The sequence below is a fragment of the Pan paniscus genome, chromosome 2 (genome assembly GCF_029289425.2).
Source record: "Pan paniscus chromosome 2, NHGRI_mPanPan1-v2.0_pri, whole genome shotgun sequence".
Classification (NCBI taxonomy): Eukaryota; Metazoa; Chordata; class Mammalia; order Primates; family Hominidae; genus Pan; species Pan paniscus.
This window is the reverse complement of record NC_085926.1, coordinates 150,233,542-150,249,665: the sequence shown is the minus strand read 5'-3', so window position 1 is coordinate 150,249,665 and position 16,124 is coordinate 150,233,542. Positions and strand designations below refer to the sequence as shown.

The 16,124-nt window shown below is 35.7% G+C and overlaps 1 protein-coding gene across 28 annotated transcripts in view; it reads right to left on the bottom strand.

Annotated features, from left to right (window-relative positions):
* Nucleotides 1-16,124, bottom strand: part of MBNL1 (muscleblind like splicing regulator 1) — a 199,804-nt gene that overhangs the window by 108,465 nt on the left and 75,215 nt on the right. The window lies entirely within an intron of this gene.

The following is a 16,124-nucleotide window of genomic DNA, read 5'->3' as shown; positions in this document are numbered from 1 at the left end:
GGGGGATGAAACTGTTCCACCTCAGATCATCAGGATCTTAGATTCTCATGAAGAGCACACAACCTAGATCCCTTGTATGTGCAGTTCACAATAGGGTTCACGCTCCTATGAGCATCTAATGCCACTGCTGTCCTGACAGGAGGTGGAGCTCAGGCAGTAATGCTCTCTTGCCCACTGCTCACATCTTGCTGTGTAGCCAAGTTGCTAACAGGCCAGGGACCGGTAGGGGTCTGCAGATCATGGGTTGGGGACCTCTGCATTAGGGCACAGGCTATAGTGTAAAATATATTAGCAACTTAAGGGGAAACATATTCCATAAAAAACCTCTTTATCTCTAGCATTTGATACAAAGATAGCAGGTAATTCAAGAATACATTTAATGAGAATCTAAAATACTGCATTTTTTTGTTACTCACTGAATCAACATCCATATGTTTTTTGTTGTTGTTGTTATTTTTGTTTTTGTTTTTTTTCTTTTATTATTATACTTTAAGTTTTAGGGTACATGTGCACATTGTACACACGGAACCAAAAAAGAGCCCGCATCGCCAAGTCAATCCTAAGCCAAAAGAACAAAGCTGGAGGCATCACACTACCTGACTTCAAACTATACTACAAGGCTACAGTAACCAAAACAGCATGGCACTGGTACCAAAACAGAGATATACATCAATGGAACAGAACAGAGACCTCAGAAATAACGCCGCGTATCTACAACTATCTGATCTTTGACAAACCTGAGAAAAACAAGCAATGGGGAAAGGATTCCCTATTTAATAAATGGTGCTGGGGAAACTGGCTAGCCATATGTAGAAAGCTGAAACTGGATCCCTTCCTTACACCTTATACTAAAATCAATTCAAGATGGATTAAGGACTTAAACGTTAGACCTAAAACCATAAAAACCCTAGAAGAAAACCTAGGCATTACCATTCAGGACATAGGCATGGGCAAGGACTTCATGTCTAAAACACCAAAAACAATGGCAACAAAAGACAAAATTGACAAACGGGATCTAATTAAACTAAAGAGCTTCTGCACAGCAAAAGAAACTACCATCAGAGTGAACAGGCAACCTACAAAATGGGAGAAAATTTTTGCAACCTACTCATCTGACAAAGGGCTAATATCCAGAATCTACAAAGAACTCAAACAAATTTACAAGAAACAAACAAACAACCCCATCAAAAAGTGGGCAAAGGACATGAACAGACACTTCTCAAAAGAAGACATTTATGCAGCCAAAAAACACATGAAAAAATGCTCATCATCACTGGCCATCAGAGAAATGCAAATCAAAACCACAGTGAGATACCATCTCACACCAGTTAGAATGGCAGTCATTAAAAAGTCAGGAAACAACAGGTGCTGGAGAGGATCTGGAGAAATAGGAACACTTTTACACTGTTGGTGGGACTGTAAACTAGTTCAACCATTGTGGAAGTCAGTGTGGCGATTCCTCAGGGATCTAGAACTAGAAATACCATTTGACCCAGCCATCCCATTACTGGGTATATACCCAAAGGACTATAAATCATGCTGCTATAAAGACACATGCACACGTATGTTTACTGTGGCACTATTCACAATAGCAAAGACTTGGAACCAACCCAAATGTCCAACAATGATAGACTGGATTAAGAAAATGTGGCACATATACACCACGGAATACTATGCAGCCATAAAAAATGATGAGTTCATGTCCTTTGTAGGGACATGGATGAAATTGGAAATCATCATACTCAGTAAACTATCGCAAGAACAAAAAACCAAACACTGCATATTCTCACTCATAGGTGGGAATTGAACAATGAGATCACATGGACACAGGAAGGGGAACATCACACTCTGGGGACTGTTGTGGGGTGGGGGGAGGGGGGAGGGATAGCATTAGGAGATATACCTAATGCTAGATGACGAGTTAGTGGGTGCAGCGCACCAGCATGGCACATGTATACATATGTAACTAACCTGCACAATGTGTACATGTACCCTAAAACAGTAGTGTTTAACCATTCCTGCCCACACCCACCCGTGGCTGATTTCCCTGCTCCTACAACACTCCATCTCAGGGTTGGAAATGTAGTACTAAGAAAGCATGAGAAAACTGCTACCATGATTTATATTTACAAAACAGTATTATTTTATATACAACTCACAACAGCCATTTGAAGTAATCACAGCAGATGCTACAACTTTGTTTTAGTGATAAGAAAATTGGGTCTAAGATGTAAAAAGTCCGTTCAAAGATCATATAACTAAGGAGTAGCAATGGTCTTGACTATAACTGTGGGCTTCTGAAAACTGAATCCTGCCTCCGTCCTTGTGTCACTATTAAGAATAGTAGCTAATTCACAAACCACAGCTACCATTCTTGAAGTTCTCTCTGGGCTTGTATTACACTGGGCTCTCTATTCTTATTCTCCCAGCAGCCTGGAGAGATGGGCAAGGCATGTTTTATAATTCAGGATGACATGATCTCTGTTGAGAAAATGAGTAAAGTGAAGACCAACATTTACGTCAACAGCATGGTGAATTGGGGGTTTAAAATCAGGTCTACTCATTCCCAGACTACCTCTCTACCACAAGACCCACCACATTTGATATTATAAGTATGGTAATACCACAAGGGAAACACATGATTTTGCATTAAGATATACCTGGGTTACAGTAAGAACACACACACACACACACACACTACACACATATGCCCAGATCCCCTCTGGAATACAGAATAAAAGTAACTGTATTTTTTATCATTTTAAAAAAGAAAAAGCAGGGTCAGGTGTGGTGGCTCACGCCTGTAATCCCAGCACTTTGGGAGGCCGAGGTCTCACTTCGGGCAGATCATGAGGTCAGGAGTTCGAGACCAGCCTGACCAACATGGTGAAACCCGGTCTCTACTAAAAATACAAAAATTAGCTGGGAGTGGTGGTGCGAACCTGTAATCCCAGCTACTAGGTAGACTGAGACACAAGAATCACTTGATTCCAGGAGGTGGAGGTTGCAGTGAGCTGAGATTGTGCCACTGCATTCCAGCGACCAAGTGAGACTCTGTCTCAAATAAATACATCAAGACATTTTAAAGAGTGGACTTTGTCAGGCAAACTTGGATTACTAGAAGCTTCCTCACCTCTGTAACACATTCTAGTATTCCACTGTTTAAGAAGCAGATTCTGGTCAATACATTTTATAAAGAGACAATACCCTTTAAAAAGTTTAGTGCTATTGGTGGCACATAAAAACTGTGAAAAGTATTAATTCTAGTCAATCTCAGGAAAGAATAGAGTAATAAGTTTTTCGGGTGCTTTTTTTTTTAATTAAAAAAGTGTGCTGGGATATCTGTTTATCTTAGTTTGAGACTATTAAAATTGCATCTGAGCATAAAGCATAAGTTACTTTTTTTTCTTAGCATACATTTTAATGAGTCAGAGAATGATTTCATAAAACCATGAAAATTTCACACGATTCTGGAATTCTTGCTTCTTCCCATGAGAAACAAAGAGTGGGAAATGGAGGCCAGAAGCAATTTTGCCTTTCTCTTTAAAAAGCAGGCTCTTTTTTCTCTGTTTTCTAGTAAGGTATAAGGCCACGCTGGCCACTCCTATGATGGCTGTTTACTGACTTGGCACAACACATGTTGCACATGATATCTTGTGTTGCTTCCGCATGCTATGATTTTGACTCTATCAACTAGAATACTGAAATTGGTGGAAGCAGATGAAATCATTCTTGGGAAAAAAGTCACACACTTAGTAGATAATTTTCATCATTAGCTTTGAAATGTTGACTCTTCAGTAGTACAGTAAGTGAATACTAATATTCAGTATAATCATCTAAATTTTGGACTATATGTAATAATTTGATTTAGCCTAGCTGTGTCATATCTGTTGCATACTAATAAAAAATTACACTTTTCTAATTGTAAAAATACAAAATTTTTCTAACTGCAAAATACGAAAAAATGGTTAATTCCATGATCTTATAAAACTTAAATGTTACTTAAATAACATGCACTTAAACTAAAATGCAAATTGTATCAATTTCCAGGATTACCAAATACACAGTAATAAACCAAAGATTAAGATATTTTGCTTCATTTTATTCAACTGATGTCAAATTACATTCACTCTGATTTTTATTTTATTGTAAAATTTATGTATGTCTAATTACATAATCCTTGCAGGTTTAAATTTGTAAAGCCAAATTAAACTGGACGCAGGCACTGCTCTAGGCATTTGTGTATACTAACTCATTTAATTCTCATAACAACACTATAAGATAGATAATATCAATTGCCAAGTTGACAGAGACAGTATGAAGTCAAGCTGGTAAGAAGCCTGGCTCTGGAGTCCCAGCACCAATCATGTTGCTATTTTGCCTCTCAGGCATTTGGGCAAAGACTGGATCTCACTTATGATTTTTTTGTCATACTTTCTTTTAATTGTTTGCTCATTCCTTCACTCAATGTATTGAGCATAAAAAAAAAATGCCAAGCTCTGGAGGAATAATGATGAATAACAGAAATTTCTGCCTTTCAGTAGTACCCAAGTTTGGTAAGGAGATTCAACTTTTGATGAAATAATTATAATACACTGAGAAAACTGCTGAAAATAGGTAAAAATTTCTTTAGTAAAAGGCGAAAGATTTACACCATCTGAAGAGAAACCAGAGTGAAAACAGGTAAAAATTTCTATAGAAGCAAATACTAAGTGGGAATCATTTAAACACTGAATTTCAATTTCCTCATCTATAAAACTGACATTAAGTAACAAGTATTTATCTCTGAAAATACATAATTCTACAACATGATTAAACATGCTAAGTTGGTATTTACTTTTCTTACACAACAATATGTGCCCTATTTTATTCTATATAAACCAAAGGCTTCAGGGCAGTTTTTTTTTTCATATAATAAAAATTGTAAAATTAAGGTGAAATAATTGGGAATATAAAACCCCAATGTAAGATAAAGCAAATTGCTTTATTATTTTTAAAAATGAAGAGACCCCAAATATAGAATTAAGCAGTAAAAATCTTTTGTAGTTCTTTTATTAATCTGTATGATCCAAACTCAAGTACGTAATTTTTTCTTTTTTAAGAGGCAGGTTTTGCTTTGTTACCCAGGCTGGAGGGCCATGGCACCACCACGCCTCACGGCAGCCTCCACCTCATGGCATCAAGTGATCCTTCTGCCTCAGCCTCCCACATAGCAGGGACCACAGGCGGAAGCCACCATGCTCAGTTATTATTATTATTATTTTTAGAGATGGGGTCTTGCTATGTTGCCCAGGCTTGTCTTAAACTCCTGGGCTCAAGTAATCCTTCCACCTCAGTCTCCTAAGGTACGTAATATTTTAATAGCAAACCACTTTTCTGCAATGCAGCTATTTTAAAAAATGAATTCAATCATCAAATATCATTAAAGCTTCATGTAACACAGACTGGTGAGAGAACATGAATAAAAGCTATTGTTCAGACCTCAATTGGATGCCTGACTCTTGATTATACTTTGAACAACAATTTTGTCTACTGTCTACTTCTTTCTCCTTCAATTAATCTCTATCAGGTAGCAACCAAATTACCTCTTTCACTTAAACTAGGGGATGAGGTCCTAATTTTCTTTCAAAGTACTCACCAAAAAGAAGATAAAATTTATGCTTATACTGATTTTCTCTCATCTTTTCCAATATTTCACCAATCCATGTAGCACAGGCCAGGTGCTCTTAACTCTGGGAAGGCTACAGTGGGTGGGCTGCAGAGATTTTGTAAACCTCTGAATTTGCATGCCAGATTTTGAGGTTACATGCTGATGTGCACTATGTTTTAAAATGTCTACCACATTTTCAAAATGGACTATAAGCCAAAAAAAAAAAAGGATTTGTTGAGATAGACTCTTCTTCAAAAATTAATATGACTAAGATATGACAAGGGCTTGATAATTGGTATAGAATTTATGTTTTATACTTGAATTTACCCAGTGGTATCTACCTCACATCATTCATCCAGGCCCTCAAGTATCACAAAAAAATTAAATAAATAAAAAATAGAAACACAAAAAAGGAGACAAATCACCTAGTGGCTTGGTCAATTCCTACGCACTATTTCCTCTGCCTGACTACTCTAAAAGGCAACCTTTTCAGCCTCTGTTGCATTAAGTTGGTGGCACATTATTCTAGCCAAAAGACACTAAGCGTAAATGGTGGTTTGATTTCCCAGAAGAGATTATTGGAAACCATTGTTCTTTTCCCATCTCTCTCTGCCACAGCCTCAGACACTTTGGAAGCCACACATCAGAGGAAGGCAGAGTAAGCTTGGATTCCTGAGTAGTTGGATGAAAGAGTACACCATTGACTTTACAGGAGAAAGAAAGACACCTTTGCTAGGATAAGCTTCTGAGATTGAGGTGTGTTTTTGTTCGCTGATCACAGAGTACTCCGACTTTTGTACTCTCATATAAAAGATAAAAAATTATATCTGACACACATAGTTTAAATCTGTCTGGATTTAATTTTAAGAGAGTTTACTACAAGTGTTGTTTCTATGTTTGTAAACTATTCATCATAAAATAGACTTAAACAAGTTCATTTCATAACGTACTACATAATCCAAGAAGTTTACATCCATGCACCTCCCTAAAAAGGATAAAACTTAGCCTAATGTCCAAATTAAAACAGCTATTCTTGCATGCAGTCATTCAACCAACACTAAGTGAGCACTGACACAACAGTGTTAGCCACGGTACATGCAGGGCAAATGATCTGTCTCTGCTGCATCCCAGAGGACTCAGGTCAGTAAATGATTGCAACAGGAACTGATGTGGGTTACTAACAGAGACATTTCCCACAGCTTAGGAAATAGAGGGGATCAAGGGAGACTCCCCAGAGGAGCTGTCTCCGGTATTGAGTCTAAAAGGATGAGTCGTAAGTTTAAAAACAACAACAACCAAAAAAAACAACAACAGCAAAAAAAAACCAGGGTGGGAAAATTTTTATGAAAAGAAAATTGTGTGAAGACAGGAATGTGAGACAGGGCGATGTGTTTTAAAAACTCCAGGGAGGTTGGACAGGAGAGTCTACACTAAAGAGTGGTTCAAGGCAGCCCTAGAGAAGTGAGCCAGGATAAAATTGTGTTTTAATTTACAATTCTAGTGTAGTTAAATGATGTTCTCATGCTTTCCTGGGACTCTCTAGAAGAAAACAAGATGTCTGTGCAACTGTACAATAGTCATAATCAACCAGTGTTTTAAGTGATTAGTGATAGTAATAATTTTTAAAACATGAAAAAATGAATACATGAAAGTTGTCATCGGCCATATTTTGCTCATCCTAAATTTACTGTCTTATCTATTTTTCCTTCTGAAGAGAAATAAAACAAAGTATTTTCAGGAGGAATAAAATCAACTGGCTAACATAACACATTTTATAGCTTTACATAATTTAGGAATTAAAATAGCTACAATTTTTCACTTCAAATATAATGTTGAGTCTAAAGCCATAAAAATGGTAGACAGTTCATAATGTTTCTATGTCTATCTAACTGTACTTTGAAAACTAGATTATCGATCATTTGTGAAAAAAATAAATAAAGTGGATTAGTAGAGACCAAGTATATGCTTAGAGCAATGCTGGACATTTACTAAGTACTTTTGAATCTCCAAAATATAATCCGAAAATATAATAATAGTAGCTAACATTTAATAAGGCTTTATCATGTGCTAGACCCTGTTTGCATGCTTTTTGTGTTTCACTTCATTTAAATATCCTAAAAGTCATTTCAGCAAAGAATTTTAAGTAACCCAGTGTTACAGATGACACAACTACAGCTTATAGTAACTTGTATCTGATTGCATAGCTAGTGATTCCTGAGGCCAGAATTCAACACACTAGCAGTCTGACTTCAAGCCCACTACCTTAAAACCCCTCCTGTAAGTGTTTACACATAAAAAGGTGTTTAAAAAATTGTTGTACCATATATGTACAAGTAAAAAGGGTCAGGATTTGACAAATATACTCCAACTGTGAAATTACACCTTTAATAAAACTTGAAAACTAATAACTTACAGAAAAAATAGCAACCATAAAACAAACACTAACATAAAACATGTTTTCTACATGAGAGGAAGAAAACATTTAGTTAACTTTTGCTTACAGTTATTTTTGCTATGTAAGAATCAGAAAATGCAATCCAACTATTCTAATCAAGGGATTTGTGCCTATGGTATGGATCAGACAAAATATAATGACATAATGAAATCTCATTTGTTTGACATAGTGGTATAAACCATGGCATTTAACAACTATTTGCCTTGCAAATTTTTGTCTTTTCATTTTTTTCAGTTAAATGTTTCTACTTATTACAATGAATTATAGTTACAACTTTTATCTGGCTTTGGATATATCCACTTCTGAACTCTAAGTTATGTTTTGTTATGCAGTAACTTTATTAACCAAAAACAGGAAAAAAAAAGTCTGATACATAATAATCTGCCCCATTCATTAGAAATTGAGGACTTGTTTTGGAAACAGCTTTTGAGGTTCACCTAGGTAGCTAATTAGTCATCAGCCTTGTACTATGATCGATAGGCAGGGCTATGAAACTTCTTCCCCTAAGAGCACTGACTTCGGGGGTTACTGAAACACATGAGAACACATGAATGGATAAAACATGTCCTCTGCCCTCATGAAATTCTATCGAGGTGGGTCTATAAGTCAAAGTTAAAATAAAATATTTTTAAAAAGAGTAAAGAAAGGAGTGTGGACCCAAGGCATGGAACCACCCAAATGACAAGGATGACCAAAATGCAGGTAGTATTAGGGAATGGAATCTGGCTAAGCACCTTCATTTCTGTCTCTCAGGAAGTTTTTGGTTAATCTTCCATTCAAGGCCAATCTCTCTAACTCACTTTTTCTTAATCCCTTCTCATCTTCTCTGATATTTCCCTATTTTAGCGATTTGTCATTCATTCTTTCACTCTCCACTGACAGCTGCCCCTTCCCTTAGTGAAAAAGACATGCTTCCACTATTCTGCAGTGGAATAACCCTCACTGCTCTACAACAACCTCTTCTGTGCTGAATCCTTCAGCTGACTCCCACTTCTCTTATTATTATTGAATTTCTTTATAGAGTTGTCTACATGTGTTGAGGCCTCATGCATTATCTCCCAATTTACTAGTGACTCATCTTCTTGGAATCTGGTTTACAATCTGAATTCTACCTCCTCTCTCCCAATTCTACTCATCTGCTTTCAAAGATTACTACTGTCCTTTTAACTGCCAAAGTGATTTTTTTCTCATTTCTTGTCTTCTCTGCAGAATAACTAGTTACTTTCTGAATGTTTTTCTCTTTTGCCTTGGCAAAGCACCATCCTCATTTACCTGCTATGTATTAACCTACTCATTCTCTGACACTTTCTTTTGATTTCCCTCCTTTCTGACTGCTGGTTATAGAGAGATGCGCCAAGGTTTGTCTTTAGATTCCTTCTTCTTACTGTACATTCTCTCTGGGTATTTTCTTCCTATCACAGCACTATCAGTTCTGTGTAAGTGGGTTTCAGATGTTTTTCCTTAAATTCAACCCTCCCAAACCAATTACATGTTCTCCCTAAAAAGAAAGAGAAAACATCAATTTTAACACCTATATTTCTTATCTTAGCAAAGGGCAATGCTCCAGGCCTAGTCATCCCAACTATAAATCTCAAGGTAATTTTCTGCTAACCTTCCTATCTACATGATGAGAAATGAATGATAAAAACAGTAGCATTAAAATACACACACACACACACACACACACACACACACACACACACAGACAATTTACTGTGCCCACTTTTTAATACTTTTTTGAAAGCAACACCTCAATTTTCCTGAAATATCTTTGAGTGGGCTATGCAATTTTATTGTTTAAGATGGACCGCTATGAAAAAAAGGAACTAAATACTTTCTTATTATTAGGATGACTAATAGATAAGTCAGAAATTATATCCAGCACTTCCAGTTGAGGGATTTCCTCTAGTTGCGAGAGTAAAAATTTTTTATAGTGCAACTCAGAAAAATTATACACTAGCATTTCAATAATCTGTTCAAAGTCAGTTTCCATTTTTTTTCATTTTTTAACATGCCATGGATATGTCACATTCAGCTATTCTTTTAAAAATAAGGTATGTTTCCAACTGTTCTATTCACTAAATAACACCACTGATGTTTAGTTTTTTTCAATATTGTTTATGTACTTTCTCAAACTATGAAACAAGACATTGTAGGTAACTTAAGTCAAAATCTAGCCCCATAAATCAGCACTAAGATAAATAAAGGCAATAGACACAAATAATTACGCAGTAATCCCTGAAGAACTGTTATTCAAGTATTTCAAACATGTACAGTGTGCCTGTACATACATACTCTATTTAGCACAAGGGATACATTCTTAGGGAATGGCCCCCAGGAGAGGTCTTGATAGCCAGATCTTTTGCTAACCTGATCTTGCTTCCCTGTCAGCCAAAGTTCTTCCCTTCTCTTCAAATTCCACCTCAGTTTATTTTTGTAACCATGCATTCTGTTCCCAGGAGGTAGTAAGACTTATTATGCTCTCTGTAATGTCCTAAGACTTCCAACAAGCCCTAATCTCATATTTCACCTGCTTCCCCAACCTTTTTCTCAAGCACTTAAAAACCTTCTATGATCATATCAAGTCCAGTGCCTTTTTCTACACCAAAGACATTCAATACACTTTGGATATTGCTGCAATTGCTGCTGCCGGCTAAATGTTAAAAGTACAAAGTACTCTGTCTTCCTTTAATAATCATTACTATCAAAATCAAATGAAAATGGGGCTAGAAAACACACTAAATTCTTCTAAACCGCTATAATTTTCTTAACCCACTTCAGTTTATTTTATTTAGGATGTGATTACATGGGCCAATGTTTATTTTTAGGATAGTACTAACTGCCCTTTTGCTTATGATTTGTGTTTTCTCATCTCCTGATTCCCAAAAGCTCTGTAAATGTAGAGTAATTCAACCTACATAATAAATTACAACCAAAAGATTATGACGGTACTATAACAACTGCCTATTACCACAAGAGAAATTGAGGAATTTCACCAGGGTTCTTTAAGTGAATTCTTTGTAATACTTTAAAATAAGTATTGTTTCCTAAAAATAATAAACAGGAAGAATAATGTGTTACCTACTGAGTTTATCCATTTACTTGTTCACTTATTCACTCACTCATTGATTTCCACTAGCACATACTCATTTATTCAGTAAATACACATTGGCTTATCCACCTGCTTGAGCAAATAAAAATTTTTTGTTGATATAGCAACTTCTATATTCTCTAGTATCTGTTAAAAATACATTTTTCTCCATAAGGGACAGATGCTTGTTTTCTGTTGCCTATCTCTCCTCCCATTACATTCCTTTTCTCTTTTGGAAGGTATCTAACTCTTTCAAGCAACAGAACTATCATTCTCAAAACTGTAGACTAAATGGTAAATATCATCTTAATTTTTAAAATCTATGACTCATCCTGGAGGAAAAGTCTGTATTCTTTTCACCCACCTCATTGTTATTCTAAATAGATTAAAAATTATACTACCAATTATCCTTATAAAAACAATAATTACATTTTCAATTTTACTGTTCATGAGAACAACATACAGTTGTGGGATTCATGAGCAGAATTCATAAAAATATTGACTTTCACAGTATATTTTTAAACATGCATTTATATTGCTTTTCAGATAAATGAATTATTTCACAGAGATGAGTCTCAGTTTACAAAAAGTACTGTGCTGTGCATTATCTTTATTAGATTTGTTCAACCAAGGAGTCAAGATGGCGGCGGGTATGCTTCCGAGAAAACATGACACACACAGAGTAACATGGTGATCAAATGGGGACCTGTCATAGGAAGCCAAATAACTGACTCCAAGTCCAGTGCTTTTTCACACTGTCTTCTTAGGTGATTTTCTGTCTTCTTTGTTGTAAAGCTCCTGACTTCCATTAAAAATGCCAAACACATTGAAAGCCTTCAGTGTAAACTGACCTGACGCTATAAGGGTCGACATATTTGAGCAATAGGCAGAAAATGGCCTATTTGAAGACTTAAAAAACATAAAACCTAAATTTAAAATACATTTGATATGAAAACTATAACCTAAAAGTGACTAAAAGTATAATTTTAACTCAATTTGAGGTTCTATAAAAATATTTTTTTTAAAGTGTCAATTAATGCTTTTAAAATAATCCATTTTTTTCATGTTACTTTTCAACTCATGGAAAATATTTTTAAATAATTTTGGTTCTATAATGAACATAAATCAAACTTTCCTCTGAGTTGAAATTTCCTTTTTATTTTTATTTTTTTATTTTTTATTTTTTTTGAGATGGAGTCTCGCTCTGTCGCCCAGGCTGGAGTGCAGTGGCGCGATCTCGGCTCACTGCAAGCTCCACCTCCCGGGTTCACGCCATTCTCCTGCCTCAGCCTCCCGAGTAGCTGGGACTACAGGCACCCGCTACCACGCCCGGCTAATTTTTTGTATTTTTAGTAGAGACGGGGTTTCACCGTGTTAGCCAGGATGGTCTCGATCTCCTGACCTCGTGATCCGCCCGCCTCGGCCTCCCAAAGTGCTGGGATTACAGGCGTGAGCCACCGCGCCCGGCCGAAATTTCCTTTTTAAAGGGAACTCTTCTCATGTAGCAATCTTAATACAGTATAGTTGGCTGTTCTATTGTTATATGAGTTTTCACTAAGCGTTTGTTTACAAATATGTCAGCATAGCTCCAAAATTATAATTACACTAAAAAGCATGAGCTCAATCTCTCAATCCTAAACTTTGAAATTACAATATAGATAATTTATTATTGTTTTTAAAAAAATTTTTGTAGAGACAGGGTCTTACTATGTTGCCCAGGCTTGTCTCCACCTTCTGGACTCAAGTGATCCTCCCACTGCAGCCTCCCAAAGTGCTGGAATTACAAGTGTGAGTCACCATGACTGGTTTTTGTTTATTTTTTAATTAAAGGGATTTGAAACAATTTGGTAATGGAGACTGGGACAATGTCACTATACCCACTGAGGTAACCGAGACATGAGAGCTTTCCAACCCAAGGTCAGAAATCACTGAAACAGCTTATGAAACCCTCACTATTTTAGTGTTTTAAGTTGAGAATGCTATATTTTTCTCTTGGGCAACAGATAACCTTCATTTTTGACGTAAATGATAATGGTGGCTTCACATGGCCCAGGCAAACTTCAAAACAAAACTGTAGGACCACATTTTTCTAACCTGAAAATAGTCATATAAGGTACAAATAAGTAAAATTGGAATTAAATTATTCTAGGAAAAATATGTGGTTATCTTGTATCTAGTCAGTAATCAGATTTATTCTGTAAGATAATAACTTAATTCTCATAAAATAAACTCTTCTCAGAATAATGGGACAATATGGAAAAAAATCAAGAAGGAAAACTGCGTTTTTAAAAATAATGTATCTCATTTATGTGAAAGGTATGAATATTTAAGGAATATAAATAAACGATGATTTAAACAGATATTGGTAGAAATTTCTGACTCTATGACATTGAGATGCAGAACCTATTTTGAGTGGACACAGTTGAGGATCATCTTCTAAGTCTTCCAAAGCGGCACTATACTACTGCAAACACTGCCCAAGGACATAACTTCACATTGTTTTTTGTCTTAAGCTTAGCTGTCTCACCTCATTCATCTCCAAGCTTTTGTACAGTTTGGACCCCATCCTGCCACATGAATCTGACCTCTGGTATTTGACATCTTGACTAGGAAAAACTTCCACCGACTTACAGTTGTACTTTTTCCTAAGACTGTCAATTCCCATCAGTCCTACCTCATAAAATAGGAAGCTAAATAACCACTTCTGCTGGATACAAAACATAACACAAAAAGAATAGCAACAAACAAACAAACAAACAAAAATCTAGCCTATTGAACACTGTTCTAAGTGGTTTATTAACTTATTTGATCCTCAAAAGAATCCTATTATTCTATTATTAAAACTCATTAAATAAAGATTAGAAATCTGAAGCTTAGAAAGGTCAAGTAACCTACCCAAGGTAACACAACCAGTAAATGGCAGAACTAGGGTTTGAGCCTGTGTTATCTGGCTCTAGAGCCAATTCTTTTAACCATAAAGCTAAACCAGTACTGTACCTTTGCAATTCTACTTGGAAATGATGTGAAAATTAGTAGTTTCTGCAAATTATGTCTAATGTATTATTAATGTTTTACACATACACAGAGCAGTTTATACAGCTGTCTCTCTAAATAAAAACAGTATTTTAAAAATATTTATTTGGCTTGTTCCATGTGTAATTTTTTAAATTGCAAGATGCTTTTAAAAATGCATATATCAAAGTCCTATTTCCACATAGGAAATCAAGAATGGTGATGATTACCAAACACCACTCACTTTATTTATAACACTTTCCCTCTTGGTGTTGTCACTTTTATTTCTGATGACAAAATTCTCCTCAGGGAGAGATCCCACTGATTTTATTTGAGCCATTCCATTTTACGCTTTTAAAGGAGTAAAATAAAGCAGATTAAACTGCCAAGGACACATCCAGGATAAGGGCAGGGAAAAGAAAAGCTGGTACTCAAGGTATCTAAGTTATTTCATGTGTAAAGGGTTTTACGATGAGTTTAACTTTTGGTAGTTAATACATACTGCTTCAATAGTAACCCAAACATACTACCTAATTAAAACTCCCATAGTGAATTGCCAAAATAAATTAAAAACAGGCATTAGGAATTTAGGAAAAAAAAAAAGTCTCCCAGGGTAAGTGAAGTAAAACAATGTTTTCATGCCCAAATGGTAGGCTAGACCTATATACAATTCAGGCATACATAGCCATGAAAGCAAAGAAATAGAGAATTATAGAGAATTAATGTCACGTAATTTCTACTCTAGTATGACTCTTTTACAGTAAAAGCAAAAGCATGGGTGTCTGTGTGTCTTTGTGTGCCTTTCCATCTGTGTGGACATTTGTGTATACAGAGAGAGCAGGAAGAGAAGAACAGCAAAAGAAGCCACTTTACAGGCACATCTGAAAATAATAATAGCACAAATGGACTCTATAGTCTACAAAATAAGGTACACATGTAAGTGATAATTTCTCTCTACATTTAATATTTTACTTTCACAACAATGCATGTTTTTTAAAGCGAAAATGTTTAAATGTGTAATATTAACTTAGTGCTTGATTTAAGAGACTCTTCTTGAGAAACCGGAAAGTTCCACACTGACAGGAGCACTGGTGTAATACATAGCTTTTTTCAAATTAAGAAGACACAAATGTTCACGGAAACACTTGGTTTGAGTTTTACTCTCAGTTTAAGTTTTCTAAACAACCTTCCTTCAGGTGCCAGCACACAATATCCAGGGTTTTAATACAAGGTACCAGTGTCTCTGGCTTTTAATATACCACGCCAAATCACTGCAATACCTGTTAGGACTACCTAAAATCACCTTTGTGGCAACCACTAAACTTTGCTACATCTCCCATTAGTACGCATGGCATCCTGATTTATCAGAGAAGGCACAGTTAGGGCTGAGAGGTAGTGTTATAGTCCGAAAAAAAGTATGAGTTTGTGCTTTGTGGTTTCTTTTGTTGTCTCAATAGACCAAACATAGTTAATTCTCTTTGTTCTTTTTACTATGTTTTATGTTTTTTAACTTAGATTCTGACTGAAAGATGTTTTCACCATATTTCTGGGAAAAATATATCAAACAAGTAGTAAAATTATAGTTAAAAAACAAACCTCAAAGTTATACCAGTCACCCCCCAAAAAATGTCATCTTTTACACTTCCACTCTTACTTCCCCCATCATCCATGTAAGTTCTTAACGTTGATACATACAAATTACAATTTTATAATATTATAAACATAAAACCCTATTTAATAACTTATTTATAAGGGAATATATCAATGACACATTTATAAATACATTTTTCCTCAAGTCTCTGGTACCAAATTGAGTTTCTAGTGCCAGAAATATTATTTTTCACTGTATGAAAAACTAATATAAATGGATTCCAATGGCTTTCAATTCTTTAAATATGTCATCTGCTTACGACATT